The following is a 9,983-nucleotide window of genomic DNA, read 5'->3' on the forward strand; positions in this document are numbered from 1 at the left end:
AGCAGAATATTCTAGTGGCAGAAAAGGTAAAAACTGTGCCAAGGTTGCGGAAGTTCCGCAACGTTGAGCACATAGGCGCCGGCTGCAGGGGGGGCTTGAGGGCCTCAGCCCCCTTGAACTTTCCCAGAGGGGGGCCAGGCACCCTACAGGAAGTCTACATAGCTGACACTCAAGACGAAAGTGTTTCGAAAATATCCTAAGAATCGCGCTTTTCAATTTGCCTCACTCAGTCACAACACGGAATATCTGACCTCTCCCCATGAACAGCATTTTGAGACGAACACAATTATGTAGATTACTTTCGGGTATCATAACTGGAGGACGAGTTGTGAGGTTCCTAAAACGTACCATATTTTACAATTGAGGCAACTTTGTGATTTTTTTATCTCCTCAGAGGCAAAGCTTAGGATCTTCAGAACTTTGCCCACATATATATGCCCACATCTGAATGATAGTTAATTAAAAAATAACCACCAATTATTTTCAACTACTTTCAGCGCCCATATGCCTCCTAGGGATAAGGCTTTAATATATGTTTCAAAGAAAAAAATTGGAGAGGTCGACCGGACCACCCTGCCTCATCCGGCGTGAAATCACCCAGGGGCAACTTGTTCTTTTTCGCTGGTCAGTGGGGGGTCAGCGCCCTGTCCCTTTGCCGCCATAAACCAGTTTTGCCAGTTCCCCCGGAGAATTGGGAATAGAAGGAGCGGCCGAATCATGACCAAGCCAGGAGCAATGCTTTTTCAGAAACCCGAGTAGCAGACGACATTTCTCTGGACCAATCAGTGAGCGTGGCCCCTGTAGCGTCAGCGCGAGGTCCCAGGCGGATCACAGGCTGGTACTGCTCTCCACCGCCGTTGCGCACAGTCGCTTTTTGCGGCGTACTTTAAGTGCAATTTCTGCGATAATTATGACTCTGTGGTGTGAATTACTTCTCATGGTGCATCTCACTGGTCTACTTAACAGTTTCATAGGAAAAAAAACAGGGTGTTAAAAATGACTTCTGCGCTACTTTAAGAGCTAATTTCGCAGCCGAATAGCTGCAGAAACAACACTGATATGGTTTGTGCCCCGAATGCGTCCTGTCGTGGACCACGATGAACACGTGTATTCCAGTCCTGTAACTGCAGTAGCGACACCTATTGGGCTTCTCGCCGGTGTGCCTTCGCTCATGCACTACCAGCGTACTGCGCACTCCAGTCGAATAGCTGCAGTACTTGCACTTGTACGGTTTTTGCCCCCATATGTGCCCTTATGTGGTGTGGACACCCACGTTGTACTTTGTGGATGCGGAGTAGGGGCACAGTACACACTGAAATGACATTCCCCTTTCACCTGCGTGGCTTCTTTCATGCGCCTTCACACTGTTGCGAGCGCCAGTGTATGGGCAGTACCGACACTTGGAAGTCGATGCAAGCCCAGTTCGAGCTACATACGGCGGAAACGATTCTGGCCCTCCTGTAAAATAAGAAAAAAAGCTATCTATTATTGCCTTGTGCTGGCATCGAATGAATGCAAGGGTATGGTGTCTACGGAGCCCCCCTCCCTGTTTTCAAAACACACAAAGCCCGAAGACACAAGGGCCTATCTTCATACACATTCAAGTAGAAGCAAACGTTGATTCTGATATGGGAAAGGGTTTGTAGCTGTGTGTCAATGAAGTAAAGTTACAAGCACTTAATGGCTAATCCTTTTCACAGTCTGTAGGCGGGTCATTTCCTTGTCCGTTAGTTTCTGCAAGGTACGAAGGCGGCAGTATGGCATTTGTTCTACAAAGTACACAGAAAATTGCCTGGTCAACCCGTTGATAGCACACTGTAAAGCAGCCTAGCTAGTAAGCACATTCTCAACACATCCACTCGCCACATGTGCATCTACCCAGTACAGTTCAATCTGTCAGTTTTCGTTGCTGCACAGCACTGTCCAACCACGAAACAAGGTGTCACATTTGGTCATGCAAACCAGCCTAAAATGGAGAAAGGAAAGTTATTCTATTATCAAAGAAATTGCCAAAGTCACCAACAAAAGAAGAGATTGGGGGCAGACTAACTAGTCCATGATGATTAAATGGAAAAGGACCAAGATAATTTGTATACACATGAGAATTGTCGTGTCATTCTTGCTTTGAGTCTGTTTGTCCTTTTTCCTTTAATCACCAATGAAGTAACACAAATATAAATACAAGACATACACGTTTTTTTTTTTTTATCCTTTACACAAATTTTATAAAAAAAGCTACGAGAGCATCATAGATGTCGTTTTTTGCAGTTGAATTATACAGCCAGGCAGACATCCTCTCGAAGAAAATACGAAACTACGAGATGAATAATTACCCAAATACATTGAACTCTTTAATTAGGGGTTTTCGGGCAAGAGTGAGATAGCAGATTGAGAGAGTACCCTAGTTCCACATTTAGAACATCCCGTAACATACACGTGCAGTAAGATATCCATCTCTGAATTTTTGTGGAACGTGGAATGTCTTTTGACTGAGATAGTCTTTCATTCTGCTAATCTCGCTTTTGTCCGATACCCCCTAATTAAAGAGTTTGTGAATTTATAAAAAATTATTTTAAAAAATGTATTATAAAAATCTGTAAAGCATAAAAAAAATAAAGAAGCACCCTGTATGCACTGTAGCCCCTGGTAACCTCTCTTTCCAACAGCTTGCATGTACATACACAGTTTCCAGGAATGAGCCTGTGGAGATGCAGGCACAGAAGCCATGAGACCGAAATCAGCTAAATTTTGCTGCTTCGAGTTTCATCTTGCCCTCTCGTTTCTGCCCGAGTCTAGGTCTCCTCAGGAGAAATTACGGAAAGGTTACAAACTAGCACACACCAGCACTAAAAATTCCACTGTGGTAACACAAAGGAAGAAGCCATAGATTGAGAAGTTACCCCTCAAAAAGAACTCGTTACGAGTTAAGTTACCGTGTGAAAAATGTAGCTAAGTTACTAATGAAGTTCTTCAGCCTGAAATGTGAATCGCGGTTCCTGAGTTACTTAAAAAAAAAAAAAAGAACGAGTTACTTCCAAGTTACTTCGGACACAAAATAGCACTAGGTAATAGCAGGCGCAGCGCACGTGAGCAGTTGAGTTAGACCTTGAGTTGGCTGCGGAGGAGTGCAACACACGCTTAGATCGTTTTCGTTTATGTCCAACAATAGACCTCTCCCTGTTTGTAAACAAATGACATCATAGTGTTCGACAGCACAGCAAATTTGGTAAAGTTGAAGTTTGGAACTGCGCTCGAAGCTAGAGGTGTACAAGGTCACGCCCGAAAGTCACGGTCTTGAGTGGATTACGATGTGCCCTGAAAGGGAAGCGACTTTCGGTCCTCCTTTTCTTTCAATGGGAGACAGCGAACAAGTGCCCGTTCATGGAACCCAGCCCTTTCCTTCAGATTTGTTTCGGTTTCAGTCTGTCTACCAGAGTCATGATGAAGTTTCTCTGGTACAGGTCTATTCGAACACTTTGCATCTTACTCCCTGTGGGCGCACAATGGTTCAGCTTCATTTCAATGGCAGCTGTTCTTACTTCCTGAATAGAATAATGTCATTGATTGAATATCACAAAATGGCAAAAAAATGGCATGAAGGAACCGGAGAGAGAGCAAGAAAACATGTGGACGTGAGTGAAAAGCGAATTAAAAGTAACTTGGGAACTGAAGTTCCTTTGCAAAGTTATCTGAAAAAGAAACAAGTTACTCTGAAAGTTACCACGGTGCAGAAGTACAGATTTAAGTTACAAGTTACCAAAAAAAAGGAACTTAGTTACAGTAACGAGTCACCTCGAATTCCGGAAGAAACAGCAAAAATTCAATGTCTTCCACCTACAAAGTACCCTTTAATATTAATGCGCAAAACATACTTTGTCCACATTTTAAAGGACCACATCACTTCTCTGGAGCTGCACCCATGTGCTTCGACAACATGTGACGTTTCACAGACTGGTTTTTGGCTGCTGAAAAATTGCACAGCCTGCAGCGATACTTTTTTTCACGCATGTGCGTGCGCTCATGCAGCTTGGCATCAGCAAACTCCGCAGAGAAGAAGTTACAGAAGCGACACCTGAAGGGCTTCATGCCGGTGTGCTGTCTTTCGTGCACTGTCAGGTTGCTGGACACCCCGGTAGAAAAATCGCAGTACTTGCACTTGTACGGTTTTTCCCCCGTATGTGTCCTGAGGTGGACCTTCAAGGTGTATTTGGCAGCCGCAGAATAAGGGCACAGTGTGCACTGGAATGGCCTTTCTCCTGTGTGGATTCGTTCGTGCATCTTCACCCTACTGGTACAGTCCCCTACGTAAGCACAGAACCTGCACTTGGTAACCGATAGACTCCGGGTAGGATCGTTGGAGTCACGAGAGGAGAGCCTGTTCGCAGAGTTGGGACCTTCTGCAAAGAAATATCGAATGGTAGTGATTTGTCATTGCCCTGCATGCACATTGCATGTGCTGGAGAACTGCAGCAAAGGTACACATTTTTTTTCTGGTGAAATAAGCACCAAACCCAGAGTTCAACCCAAGAATGGCATGAAATTCAGCCAGTAAGCCTTTACACAGAAATACGAATAGAAATTGCATTCCACCGCCGCCTAAGGGCCCCTATAGTTAATCAGTTTCGGCACACACAAACTACTTGTCGTGACAGAGGGATGCGGATAGCTACTGCAGCGAACAGATGAACAAGCATAGGGTGAGGGTTAAACGTGCCTTTCTTAGGTTGAAGATAACTATAAGCACGTATTTATGCGAGCAGCATCCCAGCATATTGCTGTGCATTCACACGCGCGACATACTCACGGAAGATTCTAGTGGAAGAAAAAAAGAAAACACTGCTCACAGGAACGAAATTCTGTCCCGTGTTATGTTGAGCATTCACACGGTGGGAGTGGCATGCTGCGCACACTTAGCAGACGACACCGTCAGCGTCTTTCCTGTAGTCTGCTATAGAATACCTTGTGGCCGTGAGGCAGGATATTCCCCACGGTTAGCAGTGCACGTGAACAGTGGACGTTTGGCTAACAGTGGAGTGGGCGAGACATTTTTCGCGTCTTCCGCTTCTGCGAGGAATGTTGCTCGTGTGAATACACAGTCACTCTAGCGGAAGAAAAGGCAAAAACTGCTCATGGAGCGGAGCTTCCCCAATGTTGAGCATTTGAATGGTGCCAGAACATTGGAGTGGCATGCTATGCATGTAGCAGACTACACCATTGGCCCCGTCGTCTGCTACGGAATATCTTGTAGCCGAGCCGTGGGATACTCCCCATGGTTAGGAGTACAAGAAAGCTACGACGTTCCGCGCATGGCGTTCCGGGGAACGCCACTTGTGTGAATACACAATAAGTATAATAACCTTTTTGAGAAAGCAGCACTACAGACAAAAAAAAGAAAAACTTCAACACAGCAGAGCCAACAAGATATTAACAGGTCTGCAAAACAAAGCTGCACTCTAACACTTTAATGTGAAACACTGTAGTGAATACACGCAACACATTTCCAGTTCCATGTTATTTTTCGGCAGTCTCCCTCTTGTGTCTGGAAAGCATGTGGGACTTCACGCTATGCTTGGCTGCTGCGGAAAAATCGCAGAACTCGCAGCGATAAGGCTTCTCTCCCGTGTGAGTCCTCTCGTGCAACGTGAGAGCTTTTAACTGTGCAGCCGAATAGCTGCAGAAATGACACCGATACGGTTTGTGCCCCGAGTGCGTTCTCTCGTGGACCACGATGGACGCGTGTATTCCCGTCCTGTAACTGCAGTGGCGACACCTATAGGGCTTCTCGCCGGTGTGCTTTCGTTCGTGCACTACCAGCGTGCTGCGCACTCCAGTTGAGTAGCTGCAGTACGTGCACTTGTATGGCTTCTCGCCGGTGTGACTCCTCATGTGGACACCCAGGGTGTGCTTGGTGGCCGCAGAGTAGGGGCACAGACCGCACTGAAATGGCCTTTCACCTGTGTGGCTTCTTTCGTGCGCCTTCACCCTGCTGGGAACACCCGTGTATGGGCAGTAGCTGCATCTGTGCACCGATGGAGGTCTGGCTCGAGCTACATACGGGGGAAAGGACTCGGGGCCACCTGTAAAACAAAAAAAAAAAGGCTAACTAATATTTAGAGCCTGAAGTTTTAGGGTTTAATCCGATTCTTACCCAAATTCGCACCCCAAATTGAAAGCCTCCTCTTTAGAGTGAAACCTGATTTTTACCTGACAAATTGCCCTCACTGAGACTTCAGTAGGAATGCACACTAACTTGTTTGACAGCAAATGCAGCTACATCACCGTTTGTACCAAACCAGAACAGTTGATTTGAGTAAATGAGCCAGATTTCTCCCCGAATTTAGCATACTTGAAGTCTTTTCAGACGAATTCGCACGAATTTAGAGCACATGTTTATTTATCAGAGTTCTACCCCCGAATTTAGAAGAAAAAAAAAATTCCCAAAAACTTCAGGCTCTATTAATATTACCGTGTGCTGGCATAGAACGAGTGCAAGTACAGGGTGCAAAAAGAGCCTTCTGTTTTCAGGTTAAACCCGGTGAAACCAGGTTTTTGGCCTTCTCCCCATTCTCAAAACGGCCTACACCTTGAAGACACGAGGGCCCAAGTGTACACATCCAAACAGAAGCAAACGTTATTTCCGGTACTGGAAAGAGTTTGTGGCTGTGTCAAAGAAATAAAGTTGGAAGCGCTAAATGGCGAGTACTTTTCTCAGTCTGCATATGCGTGCCACTTCCTTGTCGCAGTAACTGCAAGTCAGGTAGCAAGGCGGCTCTTTGAAGGCAAGTTGAAGACGAGGCTAGGGAAGGAAAAGTGTGTCTAAATTTCATATGATTGTGTGTTTAGATAATACTATGGGACATTTTAAACTAAACAAATACGCTATATTTTATCACACAGCATGGCATTTGTCCTACAAAGTACACAGAAATCTGCCTGCTCAACATGTTGATAGCACACTGTAAAACAGCCTAACCAATAAGCACAAACACTTGTACGTGCACCATTCCCACCAATGAGGCTGCTACAGAGGATAAAAAACCGGCACATCCACAACACATCGACCCGCCACAACATGTGCATCTACTCAATATACAGTTCAATCTGGCAACTTTCGTTGCACAGCACAGCACTGTCCAACCATGAAAGAAGGTACCATGTCCAGTTATGCAAACCAACCTAAAATGGAGAAAGGAAACTTCTTATGTTATCAAAAGGAATTGGCATAGTCATAGTGGCATTGGCATAGTCACCAGTGAACAAAAGAAGAGATAGGATGCTAACCAACTGGTGCGTGACATTTAAAGAAAAAGGGACCGAGAGAGAATATCCTAATAAGTATAGCACACCTATATAGAACATATCTACATGAGAATTCTGTCGTGTCGAGCTTGATCTGTCTCTCTCGGTCCAGTTTCCTTTAATCACTGATGAAATCACAAATATAAGCAAAAGATATGTGTACTGCAGCCATTGGTAGCCTTTCTCTTCAACAGCTTGTCTGCACATACACTGTACCCACAAATGAGTCTGTGGAGATCCAGGCGCAGACGAGATGAAACCTAAATTGGCAAAATTTTGCTGCTTTGAGTCCCGTCTTGTCCACTTGTCTCTGCCCGAGTCTAGGTCGCCTCAGGGGAAGTCACGAAAGTGTTACCGACAACTAGCACACACCAGCAAGCTCACACTTCGTCCCTATGTGCTTCATATCGGAGTTAGATTTTTCCCCCCTATTCAAATTCAAATGAAGACATTCACACACACATAGTTTGTGATATCAAAGGCAGTGAAAGTAAAGGTAATCAAAGTGATGGAGGGCAGCACCAATAATGTCCCAGGTACCCGCAACTTTGCACGTTCATGTTTTGACAGCGAGATATGTGCACAGCAGTCATGTTTCTTGCTGGGCTGGGAATGGAGAAGCATAGGTGAGAACACAGTATTCCTCACTGGTGCATTGAAAAGTTCTGGGTTTGGGAGCTCAGCTTAGCACAAGATTTTAATTAGCAATACATGCAGTTTGAATCTTTCGTGCAAATAATGCAAGACGGTACGAAGAGAACAGCCCACGCGGCCCGTGCACACTGCTGTTAGCAAATAGTTCACAAAAAAAAAGGAAATATTGATAAAAATACAAAATTGCTGCTTTTGCTTTGCAAACTTTATAAAACCACTCGAATCCTGAGCTACAGAAATGCTCCCTTCAATCCATGTTTGCAGAATCCTGTGAGTTCGGCTTTTCGCTTACCCAGACATGCCAATTTTTTTCCGACCACTGGGAAAGTTCTCGCATTGCATAAACTCAAAACCAAACAAACCTGCGGCTGCTATCCTGTTTGGAAATTACGTTTAACTTTCGTTCAGCAAGATTCCACTGCAGAAGTGTACAGTGTAGTGTAGCTCAGCTCCGCTGATGTTGCTAGCGTGTACGCAAAATGGTCAAAATGCTAGCGCGCAAAATGGTCGAAGTCTTGCCGAAAATTTGTTACGGGTTTTTTTCTTGGCGGACTATACGGGCTCTCAGAAAAGGGGGTTATGGGGGAATAACGTTTCGTCTTTCGCTGTGCTAAGTCTTTACTTAATAGTCTGTTGCTCCGAGAATAGGCTTGGGCTTCGTAGTAGAACAGAACAGGTGCAAAACAAAATTCACTCACTACTTCGCAGGCTTCCAGCTTCGCAACGTGCCGTAGCACATTCAAAATATATATTCCTAATGTAACTGTATTGTGAAAAGATATTCATGCATGTGTTCGTGAATGTCGCACAAGAACGAATAGAAGGTGAAGCTAAGTAAAGAACCTCGTCAGCGGTACTCGTGGATTCGTGGTAGTGGTAGTAGTAGTAGTAGTAGCAGGCAGGTAGCAGCAGTCGTATTCATGAAGCCGCAAATGGCGCTGCGGGGCCGTGGATAGGTGTGTTCTTAGCATGACGGAGTTGGTCGTGGTTGGCCATAGTGGTTTTTAGCAAATGTGTGCATATCTTGCGCTTATTTTCTACGTAAAAAAAATTTGTGTTCTTTATTCGTCACAAATGTTACAAAATAAATACCTGAAAGTGTCATTGGTGTCATTTCTTGCTTGGGTGGTGGTGGCGTGCTTTTTCCGAACGACCTAGTGCTCTAGAACGACCCGACCCCTGCCTGCTCCCGGCCAGTGTGGCGGCGGTGGCACGTTGCTCGGGCAAACAAGAGGGTACGGATCGTGCGTGCTGGGCAGACTTCTCAGGAACTTGTGACTGCACTTGTCATTTTTGCACGACACCAGTCACACGCAGCCAGCCAGGAACCCTTAAACTCAGCTATGGGCAGCTACCTTTGTTTCAAGTTATATTTCCTTTGGACTTCACAGTAACTCATGGTTTCAAAACAATAACCTATTTCATGTTATAATTCAACCCCAATACAAACTAATAGTGGTTGCGTTTGACTCCGGCATGAAAGTAGACTCATTACCACAAACTTTATTCCAACCCATGTTTTCAGCACAGTTCTACAAGCTACTTCCTTGTGGCCACGAACTGATAGCACTCTGCAGGTGCAAGCTGGTGCATCGGGCAACTAGCCAATCACCATCGGCACTAGTGATTTATCCAGACCCCCCCCCCAATGTTCATGACACCACCCTAACTTTTTCACCTATGTACCCCCTACAGTGTGCCCTTGCGATTTCAGCTTTAGACATTTGTCGGTAATGATATGTTAAGCTGTAATGACGTAACTATAATAATGCCCCCCCCCCCCCAAATTTTTTCGAAACCCCTCCACGTTTGGGATTCTGGATAAACCACTGATCAGAACAATTTGCAAACACAGGACTACTGCCTAGACAGGACAGGACAGACACTTCACACATCTGCTTCTGTTGGTCATATGCCTCACGAAAATCCCATATAGGCCACCTCCAATGCACCTGCCTCAGTTTGCTGTCATGCAGTTGTAAGCCAATTACAACCTACTCGCAGCACGCACTCCTTTTATGCACACACTT

At 45.2% G+C, this 9,983-nt stretch overlaps 1 long non-coding RNA gene across 1 annotated transcript; it reads right to left on the minus strand.

Annotated features, from left to right (window-relative positions):
• Positions 1-5,447: 5,447 nt before the first annotated feature.
• On the minus strand, positions 5,448-8,740 carry LOC135396851 (uncharacterized). The gene is made up of 3 exons (XR_010423546.1): positions 8,652-8,740; positions 6,704-6,796; positions 5,448-6,077 (listed from the first exon to the last, which is right to left on the minus strand). It is a non-coding gene; the product is annotated as an uncharacterized LOC135396851 (long non-coding RNA).
• Positions 8,741-9,983: the final 1,243 nt, after the last annotated feature.

The sequence above is a fragment of the Ornithodoros turicata genome, chromosome 6, assembly GCF_037126465.1.
Source record: "Ornithodoros turicata isolate Travis chromosome 6, ASM3712646v1, whole genome shotgun sequence".
Taxonomy (NCBI): Eukaryota; Metazoa; Arthropoda; class Arachnida; order Ixodida; family Argasidae; genus Ornithodoros; species Ornithodoros turicata.